Raw genomic sequence first — 18495 nt, 5'->3', positions numbered from 1 at the left:
CAAGCCCCAGTACTGGCATACACACAAAAAAGTGAATCCCAGGCACATGATACACCCCTGTGTCAGTGTCTGGATTGTTAAAGTGAGTTTTGAAACACAAAAGTTGCAGTGGCAACATAGGGAAGATGCAGATGGTGGCTCAGGAGGCCTGGCCTTAGTCTCTAGGCATGTGTTCTCATGTCTGAAGACACACCAGGGGCATATAGTCCCCCATGGAAAAGAAGTACCACAACGAAAGGCACTTCCACTGCCCAAATCACAGTCAATTGGTGGGGGCGTCAGGTGGAGATTTCACTTCGTGACTTCTCTCTCTCTTCCCAAGCTCCTCTGCTGCTGTGTGTCATGGCTGCCTACAATAGCAGAAGGAAGCCGCGTGTACAGCCCTCAGCTGTGTGTTTTAGTTATTGTGTTTGTTTATTTTCTGCTGTGCGACTTCAGGGCTGTCTTAGCACATCTGTGTGCTTCCCTGGTCTCACCTGTGAGCTAGGATTTCCTGGGGTGATCTCTGTGGGCACTGAAAACCTTCCGCGTGTGAGAGAGCGGTGGTGATTTGCAGTCAGCAGCCGAGAAATCCCCCGACACATCTCACATTTGAATTGCATCTTTGTGAGTGGAAAATTGTCTCCTGCCCCACAGGACATTTTGATTTAATTAGGTCACAGCTGACCCTGGTCTGCTTGCCGGGGCAGAGAATCTGCTCTGCGGCCTACACCTCTGCCCCGTCCTGTCCTCTCCTCTCCAGGGTAGTTGTGGGACAATATCTCAGGATTCATCGGTGTGTGTGTGCCTTTCTCTCCTCTGCAGACCCTGTGTGTGGTGGTGGTGGGGAAGGAACTGTGCCCCATTCTGCAAGCTCACCGGGTGAGGAGGGGGTGGCAGAGATGAAGTACAGCGTGGGTGGGGAAGGAGGCCCTGAGATGACAAGATGGGTGAGTCAGTCAGCTGCCTGCTCCAGCTGGAGATCCCGGGGAGGGGTTGATGGCACTGCCATATGCAGCAGGCAGGGACCAGCCCTGAGACGGTGTAGATTCGCTGTCAGGGGGCGGCACATCCTCCCTGGAAACAGGCACAGATGAGTGGGTGCAGGAGAGGATTTGCTGAGCTGGGGCCTGCCAAAGAAGTGGGGTTCAAGGCTCTACTCTGTTTTCTGTCCAGATACACCAAAAGGAAGGCTCTGAAGATGGGCACCCTTGGCTCATGCCTGTAATCCCAGCTACTCACGAGACTGAGATCAGAGCTCAGATTGCAGTTTGAAGCCAGCTGGGGCAGGAAAGTCTGTGAGACTCTTATCTCCAGTTAACACACACACACACATACACACACACACACACACACACACACACACACACATACACACACAAAAGCTGGAAGTGGAGCTGTGGCTCTAGTGGTAAAGCACTAGCCTTCAGCATAAAAGCTCAATGACAGTGTCCATGGCCTGAGGTCAAGCCTTAGGATCAGTACACACACACAACACACACACACACACACACACACACACACACACACACACACACACACACACACACACACACACACACACACATGCAGAAGACAGCTCTGGTATTCTTTTATGTTTATGAATGATGAATTGAAGGCCCCGGAGTGGTTGAGACACTTGTGTGAAATCACCCAACAATGATGACATCGGGTGGGATCTGGCTATGTCCTCTCTGGGGCCTCTGGACTTTGGTGGTTCTTAGGCTTGAACCAGTATCGGAACCATCTCGGGGACTGCTTGGCTGCACCTCAGGGCTTCTGATTCTGGTTGCACAGGGGAAGCATCTTTTATTAAGTTTCTAGATGATGCTGGTGTCAAGCCCAGGACCAGGCTCTCCCTTGTTCTCTTGACTCACCTTTCCGTACTGGGTTCCAGCTTTGTACCTGCGGGACAGACCAAAGGCTCTGTATGTCCTACCTGTTCCCTCTGGTGTCTCTTCTGAATACCAACCTCCTGGTCCCTCAGTTGTGCCTTGTTTGGGTGACTTAATTTTAGGAAAGAGCAGCAGTTCTTGCTGCTGCATGTCTATCATTTGTTTCCTTTTATTTTTGACAATTTTCTCTTTTGTGGTTTGATGCTTATTCAGTATATAAAGAAACTTGGCTTTCAAACAATCATTGAGGGTGGTAATATTAATTAAGCTAATATCTATCTATCTATCTATCTATCTATCTATCTATCTATCTATCTATCTATCTATCTATCTATCTATCTATCTATCTGTCTATCTATCTATCGTCTATCTCTGAGACAAGGTCTGTGTGTAGCCAAGGCTGCCCTGGAACTTGTTATCCTTGTACTTCAGCTTCCTGAATTCTGGAATTACAGGCATGAGCTATATCACACAGGGCTTCTACAGTGTCTTATTTGTCTTTTGGATTTTGCTTGGAAAGCAATGCTTTTTACCCAGCTTCTTCACTTGATTTTTGCCTGACATATTTTGGAATATTCTTTTTCTTTTACCCTTACTTTTTTTTTAAAATCACTGTTTCAACTATATTTCCTATAAAAAGTATACAGTTTTGTATACTTACAGACCACATGTTAGGTCAATGACTAGTATGTTTTGGTATTTCTTCTTTTGGGGGGTTTTTAGTCTTCTTTGTCTTTCTATATTGGGTCGATTTAGAAATTTAATGTCATGGGCTGGAAAGGTGGCTCAGTGGTTGCCTTGCAAGCTTGAGGCCCTGGGTTTGATTCCTCAGCACCACATAAGCAGAAAAAAAAGCCAGAAGTGGCGATGTGGCTCAAGTGGTAGAGTGCTAGCCTTGAGCTGAAGAGCTGAGGGACAGCGCCCAGGCCCAAAGTTCTGACCCCACGACTGGACCCCAAAAAAAGAAATTTAATCTCATACTTTTCTCTAGTAATCTGTGCTAGAGGCATGATAGTTCAACTTGTGTTGCTGCACGGGGGTTGGAAGTACTATACAACTACACTGTGCTAATGGCTAATGCATAGGTGAAACAACATCTTTTGACCCCTTGCCATGTAGGGTACCAGCTTTTCTTCTTTCTGTTTCCTTATGCTCACTGTAAACAGCCAAGCCTCTCTTATGTAAACTTTAAACTTCTCTTTTATGATTACTATTATAGCTCTTACAGCTTTACCTTTTCCTAAAGGAGGACTAGTTTTTGTTTTCGCTTAGATTGGTAATCACAGTGGTAGCAATTATTTAAACCTAAATAAATCTTCCCTTCTTTTCCCTTTCCTTCTTCCCACCCTCCTTTCCTTCCTACCCCCTTTCCTTCTCACCCCTATCTTCTATCTGCTAAGGGCAGAACCTTGAGCCTTGTACATGTGAGACAAGGACTCTATCACTGAGCTACACTGCCAGTCCCTGAGATTTGCTTTTTTGGGTTTTGCAGGGAATTCTCACACAGGCTTATGTGTCCTTCATTCAGAGTTCACCTGACAGCCTCTCTTGGATGCTTATGATTTTTCGCCGTGAAATTAAAACACGTGTATACTTAGTAATCAGGGAGACTTGTGACCTTCAGACCCAGCTTGGTGTTCAGGCTTGAAAAGTTTTCTTGTATTTTCATTACTTTTTCACTTCTCCTCATTTCTGATTGGCTGACTTCCCTATCTGTCAGCCTTTTGTATTATTGGCCATTCTTTCTTAGATGTCCTAGTATTTCTGCTTTTCTCTTTTTCCCCTCTGCCTTTAGGGAGTGCTTGTTAAATGTGTCCTTCATAACACGTCTTGTTTCAGAGATAAATGTTCTTGACTTCTTCTGCAGATGGAGTAGATGTTTTCCCAGTGGTTCATGAGTCCTTTATTGGGCCCTAGCTGTGGGCTATATCTGGTCCTCTTTGCCATGTGTCCCTCTCAGAGCCCTCAGAACTACAGTGAGTAATGGACTTTGGTTGTGCTTACTGTCTAGATCAAAGAAACACTTGCTCAGCCCAACCCAGCCTTAGCCAGGGCCTGAGAGAAATGGGCCAGGATTCAAGTCCAACCAGTTTCATAGCAGAGCCTTTGTCCTTGGCCACAGACTTTTCCATCCACCCCCTTCCTATTCAAATCTCTTCTGCATCATGTGCTGGGTTCTCTGCTTGTAATACTGCAGACAGAATGTCCTCACAGATCTGGTGTCAGGCTCCTATGGTTTTCATCCTCTCCTTGGTTCTTGCATTGTCACCTCACCGCAGGTAGAGTGCGGTGTGTGAATCTTCCACGGCAGCCCGGGGAGGTGAAGTGAGTCTCACGTGGTCCAGCCATGTGTGAGGATGGACCTGGGAGCTGGAGCCATCCGTGGCTCCAGCAGGCTCCTAATCTCCATGATACTGCTTTGCACTTCGTAAAGGCCACGCACTGTGTGCCAACTGTTTGCATCTGGCTTGCTGTTTGACTTGGCCACCATGCCAGGTACAGACTGTGCTTGGACTTGTCCTCCTTCCTGGAGCTGCCACCTGCCGTGTCAGGGACAAGCCCCTGCTCCAGCCAGTTTCCTTCTGCTGTACTTGCCACATGATTCCCGGGGCTTCCCAGAGCTGTTTCTGCTGCCGTGTATCCAGAGGGACCAGAAGGGTCCTGGGGGCCACGTAGCTTCCCTGTCCCAGCTTGGCTTTCCTTCTTGGTCATTCCTGCTACTTCTTGGGGAGTGAGGTTCTTCAAGGAGCCTCCTTACTTTCTGGCTTTCTGTACCACTGATTTTTCTTTTCCTCCTTTGAGATTCGTTTTGGTTCTTGGAATCTAGGTGGCACCTGTTCCCAGCTTCCAGCTATGTGGTGCACATCTCAGGCTTGTTGTATTTGTTGTCAGCAAGCATCTGGGCCGGACAGCAATCTGTGCCTGTGTTTCTGTCATGGAAGGGTTCTTGTAAATGGACGTTTCCCCTGAAGCCAGTCGCAGGAGGCTTCTTTCTAACTGTCTGTGAGTGTGGAAATGTGGGAGGCAGGTTTCTACCTTCCTTCTGATTTCTTTGACTCCCCCCCCCCCCAGCTCTTGGTCACAGATAGGAATTCATCATAGGAGAGGACCCGGCCCCCTGAGTTGGAAATTGAGGAAAAGGTGAGGCCTTCACAACAGGGCTGGGATGCTTCAGTTCCATGCCAGCATTAGTTCTAGGCATCTGCGGGAGATTGTACTCAGCTCTGCTTTAGGAGAGCGCATGCCCTCAGCACTAGTGCTGAAATCACAGGGGCTTAGGTTGGGGACTTGGTTTTTGAAGTGTGTCTGGGGATTTCTGGAACTCAGGTGTGGACACGCTAATATGACTTCATCAGAGGTGAGGACAGCAGGTCAGGAATGGACAGGCATGGCTGCAGTGGCAGTGTGTAAACTTGCTCACCCTCCGGGGCATCCGGAGTTGGCAGTGCCTCAGGCTTCTGTCATGTCCTTGCAGTGTATTTGATGGACAGTTACTTTTACTCAGCTACCTGAGAGTCCTGGGATACGTTGTGTAAACAAATGGCCTTCACTAGATCCAGGTTTTAAGCAGGGGCATTCCCTGTGGCCTTTGGTTGCTCATAAATGAAAGTTAATAATAATAAAAAAAGTGCTGTCTGCTTTAGAAAACTCAGAAGCAAGACCAAATTGCAGGGTTTTCCCAGTGAGAGCCTGGATAAAACTCAATAGAGGTCAATCACACTATGGTTGGTGAGAAGGTCCTCCAGTGGCTGCTCTATGAGCCACTGGGTGTCCCCTGGGTCCTTTCATTGTTCTGGCCTGCAGAGTAGATACTGATCACTTGTAAGATACAGGGGGGGCGGGGAAGAAGCAATATAAAGCTTGTAGTGGGGAAGCAGCTCCAAAATGTTGGAGAGTAGGACCCGCAGCTGTGGGACAGGCAGTGACAAAGGGAAAGCTGTCTATAGTGGTATGAGGGTGGCCTTGGGCTCCTGCCAGCTTTAGGTCTTGAGAATCTCATTTAACCCACTTTGCCTTCAATTGCCTTGTGTATATAACATGAAAATACTCACAGCCCTTCACAGACTGCTGTGAAATCAAGGGTATAAATAAATAGGACTGCTCCGACAATGTGCAGAACTGGTCCTTTGTGCCTTGAAGAGTGCTTCTTCCAGAATGTTCTTTGTACCATCCACAGAATGTGCTCCTGTGTTTAAGACCAGCAGCCTCTGGTAAGGAGGGCCTTGGTCAGAAGGGGGATGGATGGAGAGGTGAGGAGGGGTAGGGATAGGTCTGGGGTCTAAGCCAGGTTCTATGGTCAGCTACAGCAGGATGACTCAGGCACTCTGGGGAGTAGCTGGGACAAAGTCCTTAGGACCTGGTTCTGAGGTGAGGCTCGGGCCTTCAAGGCAGACTCTGTCCTTATCAGACGAATGGCTCAACCAGAATCACGGGCAAATGGTTCCAGCCAACTTGGGAAGCTGAGTTGAAGCAACTGTCCATCAAATACCAGGAGCTTATTTGCAGGCAGGGAGAGGGCTTTAGTCTTGTGGTCTCTGGGAGAGCTATCTACTTCCTCTTCTGGGTGAGGGGGTCTCTTCCTTGCCCTCTACGCTGCATGGGTTGGCTCTTCTCTCCTCCTTTGTCTACCTACCCCTCAAAATGGGACCAGTGCATGGCCAGTCACCAGAGTGGTACCCTGGCATGGCAGGTAGGGTGGCCCCCAGCTATGGTAGCTATGACTTGGACCCCTCTCAAGCCTTATGGGCTTTTCCACAGAGATGCATGGTGAATAGATATTTCTAGAAGGCAAGGGGTGAAGACATCTAGAGGAAGGAAGGTCAAGAGGAGCTGGTCTCTGTATTCCTTACATGCTCCCAGAGGGCCAGGGCCTTCCTCTGTCTTGTTGAGCCTGCACAGAAAGAGGTGGCATGTGCATGGGTCTGGCTTTCTAAATGGCTGTAGCAGGCCTGTTTGGGATTTTAAAATAAGTATTATTATTACCTCATTTTGCAGGGAGGAACCCCAGGCTCCGGGGTGCAAAGATTGGCTATGTGCTTCAGTAGTGGCTGAGCTAGATGCAGAAACCCAATTACTTGATCAGCACGGTGTCAGGGTTTACTGATCCCCTGTGTTTCCAGAGGTGCCAGTCTGTGTCCCTGATTGAGATGCTGAGCCAACTGGGGACAGAGAGAACACTTTTCTGCAGCCCCCTAGGCTCCCTGCTCTGGGCTGGGCGTGCTCCTTTCCCTAGGTACCTGTGTTGATGGATTGGTATGGTGTTAAACTTTTGGCTTTTTGTAGGCAACTCTAGGAGGGTGATGAGCTTTACAAATCTTTCCAGTGCCTAAAATTGAACCACACACATAATTCACTCACACACAGCTCTGTGGGACTTGCATTCTCCCGCTGTCTTGTCCCCAGCTCACGCTTGACACCTCGGAGTCTGGACTTGTCCTCCAGCATACGACAGTGCCTGCCCTGGCTGGCCAGGACCAGATTCCTGACCTTTGGGCCTTGGGTCCCTGTGGGCAGTTTGTTGCCATCCCAAACCCAGGCTCTCTGAGAGGTCACAAGAAGGGCTCTCCAAGATGCTTTCTGTCTGCTTTCTAAGTACAGGGGTGGCAGGGAGAAGGGGTGAGGGGCAGGAGTACCCTGAGAGGGGGCCAGCGGCTGCCACATGCAGCCAAGGCTCTGCATTTAGACAACCTTGTCAGAGCTTATACTTGTTCCTGAGTCTGTTTAAAGGGTGCCAACCAGTGCCACAAAGTGTGCGGGGAGTCTAAGGACCTGAGTGCTCTGGCCCTGTCCTATGAACTCAGTAACTGTCAGCACTTTCTATAAGAAAGTAACCAAAGGTGACCCAAAGTAAAAGCTATTGGATAAGAAAAAGTGTTGAGGTGACCCAGCTCTTCTATTTTTGAATTAAATTGTGCCAGTACTGGCCCTTGAACTCAGGGCCTAGGTACTCTCCCTTAGCTTTTTCACTCAAAGCTGTTGCTCCACCACTTGACTCACATCTCCACATCCAGCTCTTTGGTGGTTAATTAGAGGTAAGAGTCTCATGGACATTTCTGGTTGGCTGGCTTTAACCCCTGATCCTCAGATCTCAGCCTCCTGAGTAGCTAGGATGATAGACCTGAGCCACTGACATATTACAATTATTTTAAAGTTTCATGTAGCAATTGAATTATTTGCATACTTATGGGGTACAGTGTAATGCCTAGGCACATGTAAACATTCTATCCATTTATCAGATCTATCATCATAAACATTGTAAGAACATTCAAAATCCTGTCTTCTGGCTATTTGGAAATACACAACACATTATTGCTCTCTGTGGGCACCCTGCTCCACGGCAGGTCAATAGACAATGCAGTGGATCTTTATTATTGAGATTAAGAGTATGGAGCCCAGTAGGTTTGGGTTAGGAGAGAGGAGAGGGGATCTCTAAATGATGGATCACTTGGGCAGTTGAGAAAGAGCCAGGAGGCTAGTATGCCAAGAGCATAGAGCTGGGACTGATCACAAGAGACCTTCACTGGCTGTGTGGATTTTGACCTGTGGTCCACATGTGGGCTTTGAGGGTTTTATGAGCAGGTTGACTGTCATGGGCCCAGATAGTCTTCTAGTTCATTTGACCTTACATCCCATCCCCAGGCAACAGATCAGCAGGGGGCAAAGGGGTTTGGGATGGAGGAAGTGGGGGCCCATGAGATGCTTCTCCATTGGAATTGGGCTTGGAATATCCTGAGGGGCTGGCCCTGGCCTCTGTACACATCCAAGACTATAGGTTTATTACCTTTCAGCTGCTGTTTGTGTCACAAATGCCTGTCACACAGGGGGGTCGTTAAAAATAGCCTGGTGGCTAATAGCATTTCTCAAAATAACTGTCTGCAGAGGGCTTTGCTGGGGCGAATGGCTACTAAAATTAGCTTCCTTGGGGGCGGGGGTGGTGGTAGTGTGTGTGTGTGTGTGTGTGTGTGTGTGTGTGTGTGTGTGTGTGTGTGGTGAGTTTATGCACATGCATTTATCTGTGTGTGAGTTCATGTGCATGTCATTTATAAATGTGTGTGAGTTCATGTACATGCATTTCTATATGTGTGTATGAGTTGGTGTACATGTATTTATGTGTGTATGTGTGCGTATTTGAGAGAGAGAGAGAGAGAGAGAGAGAGAGAGAGAGAGAGAGAGAGAGAGAGAGAGAGAGAGAGAGAGAGACCTATTTTCTCCAGGGGGAGATTCACCATTTGTTCTTTTTTTCTTTTCCTTATGTGGTTCCTCTTTTCATTGCTGCGTGTCCTAGAGTGGTGTCTGCTGGGTCCCCCTCTGGTCCCTTCTTCCACTCCTGGGTCCGTGTCATGCTGGAGCAGTGTTCTTCACTACCCCACTGTGCTGCCCCAGAAGTGGGATGCTGAAGAACCTTGGAGGGTAGGGTGCCCTCATTGCAGCCGCGGCCTCATTCTGCGGTGTGCCAGGTAATAATAGCACGCTGTGGGGGGAACCTCGCCCAGTGTATCGTTCAAAGAAGAAACTGGGCCATGGAATGGTGCGGCAGCCCCACTCAAGGTGACCCAGTAACTGAGGTGTGTACATGATTTCCTAGGTCTTCATTCCAGACTAGAGATCCAGGAAGACTTCAAGGGTCTCCCAGGCCTCTCCTTTCAAGGGACATGAGACCACTAAATCACTCAAACTCATGGGAGTGAAAACCCAAGGACCGGTGAACCACACTGTGAATTGCACTTCAGAATACTTGGGATGCTGGGCCAAGGGAACCAGTTTTCCCTTCAGTTAGAAGAAAGAGGTGTACTATTGGTTCAGTGGCATTGATTGAGTACCTGATGCAAGCCTGGCTCTGCAATAGGCACTGGGTTGCAAAGATGACCTAAGCAAAGTTCAGAGGCCTTTACAAGCTCATGTGTTGGATGGACTGACAGTCCCTCTCTTTTGATGGCTTGACTAAATGGTTCTTTGGCTTCATGGTGCGTGGAAGTGGTTTGCCTTCAGTAGAAACTATACTTTGAAGTTTGCATTTTGCTCTTTCTTCTGCAGTAGAAATAATATGCTGAATGAGATTCTTGTGTTTTGGATGTTGAATCTCCTACTTAGAAATTGATGACCACGTTGCTGTAACTTCTCAATCATCCAGAAAGTAATTACAGAATTTTTAATTAAAAATTTTTTGTGGTAGTACTGGGGCTTGAACTCAAAGCCAAGGTGCTGTCCTTAGTTTTTTCCACTAAAAGCTCTACCACTTGAGCCACAGCTCCGCTTTTGACTTTTTGTTGGTTAATTGGTGATGAGTCTCAAGAATTATTCTGCCCAGGCTGGCTTAGAACAGTGATCCTCAGATCTCACTATCCTGAGTAGCTAGAATTACAGGCATGAGCCACCAATGCCCAACGTTAGTACTGCTCTTTTAAAGGATTTGTGTTGGAAAATTTTGCCCAGCTATTGTTGGGCATAAGAGTTCTGAGCACATTGAAACTAGGCTAGGTGAAGCTACCATGTTTGGTAGGTTAGATCCAATGCATGCATATTTAATGTACAATGTTTTTAACTTATGATGGACTTACTGGGAAGCAAACCCCATTGTTTGTTGAGAAGCATGTGTATGTGGCAAACCCCCAAAAGATTGGGGCTCTGTGTGACCCTAAGTGAGAAAAGCACCCTCCAGACATGGGCTGCATTTCTGTGCCTTATATGGTTCTGGAGAGGACAGAAGCCTGTCTTGGTGTGAATCTTCACATTCCCTATGATATCTGTAGGAAGATGGACCAGTCTATTGTGGAAAGAGACTCTGGTGACCTTTGGCAAACTGCTTAACCTCTCTGAGCTTGTTGTTTGTAGTAGCTAAATGTGAATAAGCACAGCACCAACTTCCAAAGGCTGAAAAGATATAATGGATCTGGAGTACAAAATATAGCCATACAGTTTGGTGGTAGCAAAGTGAACACAATAGCTATTAGTCTAGACACAATATTAATATTAAGCTCTGAGATGCTGGGTTCACCTGAGAAGCAATAAATCATTGCCTTCAATCATGGTGATGGTAAATTAATTTGGGGGTATTGTCAAGTTATTGCTGCCTGGGGGCCCCTCAGAGTCCTGGAGCTACTTACTGGAAGCTGGCTGGTCAGTCTGAATTCTAGGATGAGGAGGAGGTGAGTGAGGCAGGGTGCAATTTTTAAAAGTTGACATGTAATCAAACCATAATAATTTACATCCAGTGTTAGGGGGCTCTTTCCCACAATCCTACATACTGGGAGCCTTAATCTAGTGGCTCTTATTCAGGTGTGCTTTTCTCTTCCTCGAGTCATTTGACCTGACTGGGGTGACATGCTGCTGGCACCCAGTGGGTAGAGACCAGGGTTGCTTCAGCATCCTACAATGTATGGGGCAGCAGCTCTCTGAAACAAAATGGCAATGGTGCTGGAGTTGAGACATTCTGCTCAAATTTGAAGATGTAGAACAGACCTGGGGGCCAGGGAAGGGGTACAACTTGCTGAGGTCAGCCAGCACCTACCTCTTAGCTGGAGCTAACATGCAAAGTTAAATCAGATGACCAGAGGCAAGATCTTTCCCAGATTTGCCTGGGAAAATCAACATGCACTGTATTCATGTGTCTTACTATAAGTCATTGCCATAGCTTTTTTTCTTGTACTGTCCTAAGTTCTGCCTTGGGAAGTCCAATCCTGTGCCTGACTTGCTGATAAAAAGAGTTGGTCCAATCAGCGAATGAAAATAGAGGATTCTCAATTACACTTGAATTTCATTTAAGTGAAGCAAAATATTTTTTCGTTGCAGCACCTCTTATGAAATATTTGGGGAATCGTTGCACTAAAATTTATTTCTTATTTGTTCAGGTATAAAGGGCATTCAGTCTTTTATCTGTCAATGACTGCAATTACATGAGATCCCAGGCTGGCTTCAGCCCCATGGCCCTTGCAGGAGTTCCTAATGTAGCTTCCAGACCCTCTGCCTGGGGTAGGACCAGGACACTGAGAGCTGAGCAGGCATCACTGGCTCATGGATCATAGGTTCCTGAGAGAGGGCCTGGCTGTCTACCCTGGGCCAAGGGTCTGTAAGATTAGAGCGTGAGGAGTTGTCCTTTTTTTTTTTTTTAAATAACTGGTGAATAGTTCAAGTGAAGTGTCAGCAAGTGATCTGTGTCCCTGGAACACCCTGACTTGGGGGAAGTTATGGAGACTATTGCTTAATGAGGAGTAGAGTCCTCTTCCTTTGGCTTCCAGGGGACATTCAACCAGAGTCCAGGAACACTTGGCTACAGTACCTTCCAAGACTCCAGTGCTGTCCCTGTGTGGCCTCTGGGTGCCAAGCCTACCCTTAGGTGCTGGAGCTGGGCAGAAGACAGGAAAGACTGATGCATCCGTAGATGCTGGGGTTCAAAGTAGACAGTGGGCAGGTGCTTCTGACTTCCTTTCTTCCTCCCCTGACCTCTGCTTCTACACCATAGGTCTTGGCTATTGCCAAGGTATCAGGATGGTACCACTCTCCCAAGAGCAACTTCTTGGTGGGAGCCAATTCTGCAGATGCCCCTGAAGGACAGTCAGAAAGCCATTGCACCAACCTGGTGGCCTTTATTTGTGACAAATCAGAACTGCTTTGAGAGGGGTTTGGGAATGAATGCTGTCTGCCAGCCCACTAGACATGTACTAGACAGCTGTTTGGGGATTTGTTATGCTGATTGCCTGCCATAGGTCACCTGATGACCAGTAGCTGGTTGCCCCTGGCCTTTGCGGGGTAGATGCCCAGTAAGTGTATGTTGAGTAAATACTTGAGGGAGCCAGCATCTTACAAGTTCTGAAGATAGGCCAAAGCCACTAGCTTTCAGATTGGGGAGGACTGACCAACATGCAGGCTTCCATTACTGTAGATCTGGGGCTAGGACCATGACTTGGCCTTTCTTAATAGCTTCCAGATACTTCTGCTGGTTCAAAGCCACAATCAGAAACACCTGCTTAAGTTACTGCCTTCTTCCAAACATTTCACATTTCAATTCTGCTCTTACTAAGACATTCACTAATTAACCTATTTCATCAACTAGCTACCATGGTCTATGTACAGAGATTGGGAGCTAAAATGGTAGCAGTGGCCCCATGGAGCTCACAGTACAGTGAGGGAAGTACATGCTACAACTGATTGCTACCCCATGGAATTGCTTTTACTGAGGTCCTGCGTGGAAGGGGCAGAGGGCATGTGGGATTAGGGCACAGGGCAGAGTCCTTTGAAGCCTAAAGTGATAGTGTCTCTGTGTGTTCTTCTGTGTGTCCTCTCTTCCCAGTTGACCTGTGAGATCTCTACCTTCAGAGGATGAAGTGATTCTTCATCTTCCTCTTGTAAATATGTTCCATAGCAATTATGCAAGCAGCAACCACCACCACTACAACAACAACAACACACACACAAATACACACTCACACACACTGTGCACAGACAAGATGTTCATCTCAAAGAAGTGAATGTAGAATAGGGGCACTCCTGCCTAGGTAGGTATTTGAATGTCTTGTGAGCTCAAATTCTATTACGTATGTCTAGTTCTAGTGCGTCAGGACATCATCCCTCCTGCCTCTACCTTCAGTTTGTCACTTGAGTGACAAACATTCCAGCCTATAAGGGCTCTAGAAACCTGCCCTTTACTAACAAAGTTCTTTTTCAAGAGCTTATTCTTTTTCTTTTTTTGTGTGGGGGGGTCCAGTCGTGGGGCCTGAACTCTGGGCCTGGGCGCTGTCCCTCAGCTCTTCAGCTCAAGGCTAGTGCTCTACCACTTGAGCCACAGCGCCACTTCTGGGTTTTTTCTTTTTGCTTATGTGGTGCTGAGGAATGAACCCAGGGCCTCAGGCATGCAAGGCAAAAAGCTCTACCACTGAGCCACCTTCCCAGCCCTTTTTCAAGAGTTTAAAGTAGTCTTGGGCTACTGTTTAGCTAGGGGGTGTGGAAAGGCCTAAGGGCACCACTTGAAGCCTAGAAAGGAGGCCTCAGAAACTCACTCTTCACAACTTACGGAACTGAGAGGGAGGGAAGCCCTTTCATGCCTCTTCTGCCCAGAACAACAAGTTTTAGTGGGAGAAAGGAAGGTGTACACCTGGTTCTGAACTAGGCTGGGAAGAACCCTGGGGCTTGACCTAGGGACCAAGGCTGGTTTCCCTTCCCTTTCTCCCCACGCATTCTTTATTTTACCTTCTGGGCTTCAGGAGTGACAGACAAATACAGAGCTAAGCCAGCTTTATTCCTGGTTAATAGCACAAACTTTTCCCAGTGGCACATAGTTTATCCTCATTGAGAACTACTACATAAACAGCAGTGTTACTTGTGAATGCTTCAGATTCATGAACAAATTGAAGATGGCTAAAGAAGTCAATAATAACCAATATCTTTTTTTTTTTTTTTTTGGGTCCGGTCGTGGAGCCTGAACTCTGGGCCTGGGCGCTGTCCCTCAGCTCTTCAGCTCAAGGCTAGCGCTCTACCACTTGAGCCACAGCGCCACTTCCGGCTTTTTTCTTTTTGCTTATGTGGTGCTGAGGAATCGAACCCAGGGCCTCGAGCATGCAAGGCAAGCGCTCTACCACTGAGCCACCTTCCCAGCCCCCAATATCTTTCTACCTATCTGTCTGTCTGTCTGTCTGTCTGTCTGCCCACCCGTCTGTCTGATCTATCTGCTCTCAGACAGTTTGAAATGATTTGCATACAAATCTTGATTCAATCTTTAGAACAACCATGGGGAGAGCAGGTGCAACTAGCCCTATTTTAAAGAAAAGAAAAATGGGGCTGTGGAAGTGAAGCACCTGTCCCCAAAGCACTTAGAATGTAAGAAGGTAGCAGGAAGTATGGATTCTGACCGGACGACTCCAGAGCCTGCGTGTGTTGTGTGTGGTTCTGCTGAGATTGGTATCTGTGAGAGGCAGAGGGAATGCAGGTGGAGGGAGATACAGGTGAGGTAGAGGAAAAGACACAGTCCCTTTGTGCTTAATCTTCCTCTTCAGACATCTGGACTTTCTCCAGAGCATCCATCCTGGCCACGGCAATGTACTTTATGCCTCTTTGCAATTCCATTTTGACCTGATATCACCATTTAAGGTTATTAAATGGCTTCCTCCTCCTCCTCCTCCTTTATTTCTTCTTCTTCCCTTTTCTCTCTCCTTCTTCCTTTTCCTCCAGCATCATCACCACCATCATCATCACCATCACCATCCTCTCCTCCTCCTCCTGCTCCTGCTCCTGCTCCTGCTCCTCCTCCTCCTCCCCTGCATCACCTCTAGGATTGCGGCACTCTTGAGAGCAATGCCTGACCTCAGGCTCCCTCTGGCTCTCCCAGGACACTGTACAACAGAAGTCAGGGTTGGGCTGATAAACAATCAGACTTAGATCCTGGTGGGTACCTAATTCTCATCTAGGGTGATTGGCTGTCCAGGTTTGCCTGGAACTACCCTGGGAGAAGCCTCCATTCTGGGAAAGCTGGGCCATTTGGTCACCCATGACTATTGGTGGAGGCCTGCCCCAGGATCTCTCTGTTCTCTGGCTGCTTACCCAGTGCTCTTTCTTCCCAGGGCCTCTGGAAATGAGGATCTCCATCTCCTGTCTCTGTCTTTCCATCACAGGCTTGTATAGGCAATTGCTGTCTTTATGGATGCCTTGATGCTTCTCATTCTATTTTGGAGATATGACCCCCTTTCCCCCACAATCAAGAAGCTCGAGGTGAGCTGAGCGCTCACTGGGATATGCTTGAGGAACAGCCTGTTTCCTTCAGGGGCTTGACTTTAGCAAGAAGGAACTTGGTTTTCCTAAGCCCTAGAAATCCCTCAGGCATGATCTGCCTGCAGAGACAAAGAGGCAATGGGCAGGTTCTCATGGTCAGCTCAAATAGCAGCACTGAATTCATCTCAAAGTGGAATGCGCAGGTTGACTTTTAAAAACTGCTTCAATTGTCCGATATCTGTACATTAAAATGTTAAAATATCTTGCCAGGCAAGCTCTTTACCACTTTACTACTTCAAGGCACACCTCTAGCCCTTTTGTCTAGTGATTTATTTATTTACTTTTTTGGATAGGGTCTCAGTGTGCTTGTCTGGGCCATCTTGGTACGAGATCCTCCTACCTCTGCTTCCTGAGTCACTGGGATTACAGATGTGGCCTATCAAACTCAACCCTAAAATATCCATTTATTTTGCCTATCATCCTTTCAAATGATCATTTCTTTGTACATTGTGTCATGTATGTGTTATTGGCAGAGTGTGGCACATGTGGACGTATACACTGAGGGGAGGGGGCTCCTCATTCATACATCTTTCCCATGTTGTAATGATAATTAGAAGGCTTGACTGTAGCATGGATAGATATGAGGTTCACTTCCAGGAGAGAGTTGGGGTTTAACATACAGTCGCTTAGATCATCCCTAGGTTGAAGTTTAATTGCTGCTAGTGACACTTAAGTCTTGTGAGATCTGTGTTCACTATTTAAGGGAGTGTCCTGTGCACAGGCAAAGAGTTTCTGTAGCAACAGTCTGTATGTCTCCCTTTATTAGCTCTGTACTAAAATGCTCATGCTAGCTGGTGGATAATGGGCAGGTTAGATAGGGCAGAGATTCCCAGAAGGGGAAGCCTGAATGGCAGCATAAGCATCCACATGCCAACTTGTTGGTGATGTAGATTGTTAGGTCCCCAACTCAGGCTTACCAAATCAGAGATGCTCTGGGGATGCACTTTGACTCATGCTCTCAGGTTATTCTGAGGCCTGAGTAAGACAGAAAACCATTGAGGTAGACTCAAGGGCAGGAGCAGAGTGTGAATGCTGGCTTGGTCCCTGCTTTTTCTGTGCCTTGAGGCAAGTTCCTAGGAACCTGAAGCTGGATTTCCTCATCTGACAGAGGAGTGTTGCTCCACCTCTCTCCTCTCCTTACTGAGTGGCTCAGAATAGAGTAAATGGATGTGAAGGGTTTAGTGTTTTGCAGGGTGCACAGGAGGAACATATCTGTGTTTATTATTTTAATCATTTATTGCATCATAAAATGGTGTCTTCTGGAAGGAATGTGTTGATTTCCCTGTTCTTTCTTTCATTAGCTCTATGGCCTTGTGCAAGTCATTCTCTTTGCCCAGAAAACATGGATGACAACAGCAGCCCCCTACAGGATCAAGTGAAATGACGCTTGAGATCGGCTTTGTGTTTGCCCAACTCCCAGATGGCGTGTTTCTATAGTTGCTCTCTAGCTATTCAGGAGGCTGGGCTAAGAGCTAAGCATCGTGTGTGTGTGTGTGTGTGTGTGTGTGTGTGTGTGTGTGTGTGTGTGTGTGTGTGTGTGTGTGTGTGTGTGTGTGTGTGTGTGTGTGTACTGGGACTTGAATATAGGACCTGGGCACTGTCTCTCTGCCTTTTTTTTTTTTCTCTCAAGGCTGATGCTCTACCACTTGAGCCACTTCTGGCTTTTTGGTAGTTAATTGGAGAGAAAAGTCTCATGTACTTTCCTGCCTGAGCTGAAACCGTGGTTTTCAGGTCTCAGCCTCCTGAGTAGTTAGTCATAGGCCTGAGCCACTGATGCCCAGCCCTATGATACTCTTATCTCTAATTAACTACGAAGAAGCCAGAAGTAGAGCTGTGGTTCAAGTAGTAGAGAACCAACCTTGAGAAAAAAAAAAAGCTAAGGTACAGTGCTCAGACATTGAATTCAAACCCTAGTACTGGCACCTACATATGTTCAAAAATATATGTTTTCTGTGCTCAAACAGTAATTGAGAGAAGAGAAAGAAGAATAGCAGAAATCTAACCAGACCAGACCCACAGGCTGAGACACCAAGAGCTTTCTTACGCAGTGAATTGCTTTGTTTTCTGTCTGTGGCCTCCGTCTTCTAAGACTGGATTCTGGCCTCAGCCCACTTCCCCTGTGGCCTGATGTTGATCCCTTATTAAAATGTCACCTACAACTAATGAAAACCCTGTCTGTTTTCCTGGTTGAGGAGAGAGTGGTGGTGTCTGTTCATTGTGTCTTTTTGTCACCGTGGTAATTGTTTAGGCCGTGGTGCCAAGACATCACATAAATTGCCTCCTCCCCTTCAGTGGCTCAGTGCTGTTTTATACAACATGAATAGTCCCAGTGCGGAGATAATCTGTGCTCATAATTTCACCAGATTCTTAAGTGAGGAAAAAATGGGCTAGCAGCTTTCCTTTCCCTGCACACTCCCACTCTTTCCATTGCAGGGTCCAATGACCACATACCCATCCATCTCCAAGAGGCTTGCTGGGAGGTTGATGTCTGGCCTGTGAATCCCCAGGCCCCTAGAGGTGCCTGCAGGGCAGAGATAGAGTGGGGAGGTTGAGAGGAGAGCCTTGCTCCCTGATCTTCATGGTTAAGAGGGCACAAGGAGGGAGACATGTGGCTCCTTCCTCACAGACACCTTCCTTGGTGTGCTGTGCATCGATTAAATGAGCACTTCTGTCACCATTCCATCTTCTCATGAGGCCCTGATGAATGGAGACAGTGGGAAAAATGAGTTGGACTCTCAAAGTTACTTCTTTGCTTTTCTAAAAGGCTGCTTAGACACCCTGCTCTTGGAAGAGTTGTAGGGAATGGGGAAGAGTAGAAGGGTCAGAATGGAAAGGTTTCTGATAGTCTGTTAGGGAGTGGAGG

General features: G+C 47.3%; 1 protein-coding gene across 31 annotated transcripts in view; it reads left to right on the top strand.

Annotated features, from left to right (window-relative positions):
- Positions 1-18495, top strand: part of Kcnma1 (potassium calcium-activated channel subfamily M alpha 1) — a 701247-nt gene that overhangs the window by 117239 nt on the left and 565513 nt on the right. The gene's annotated exons all lie outside the window — the stretch shown is intronic.

Source organism: Dipodomys merriami, unplaced genomic scaffold (assembly GCF_024711535.1).
Source record: "Dipodomys merriami isolate MVZ:Mamm:240054 unplaced genomic scaffold, mDipMer1.0.p SCAF_14, whole genome shotgun sequence".
Taxonomy (NCBI): Eukaryota; Metazoa; Chordata; class Mammalia; order Rodentia; family Heteromyidae; genus Dipodomys; species Dipodomys merriami.
This window is presented reverse-complemented; position numbering and strand designations above follow the sequence as displayed.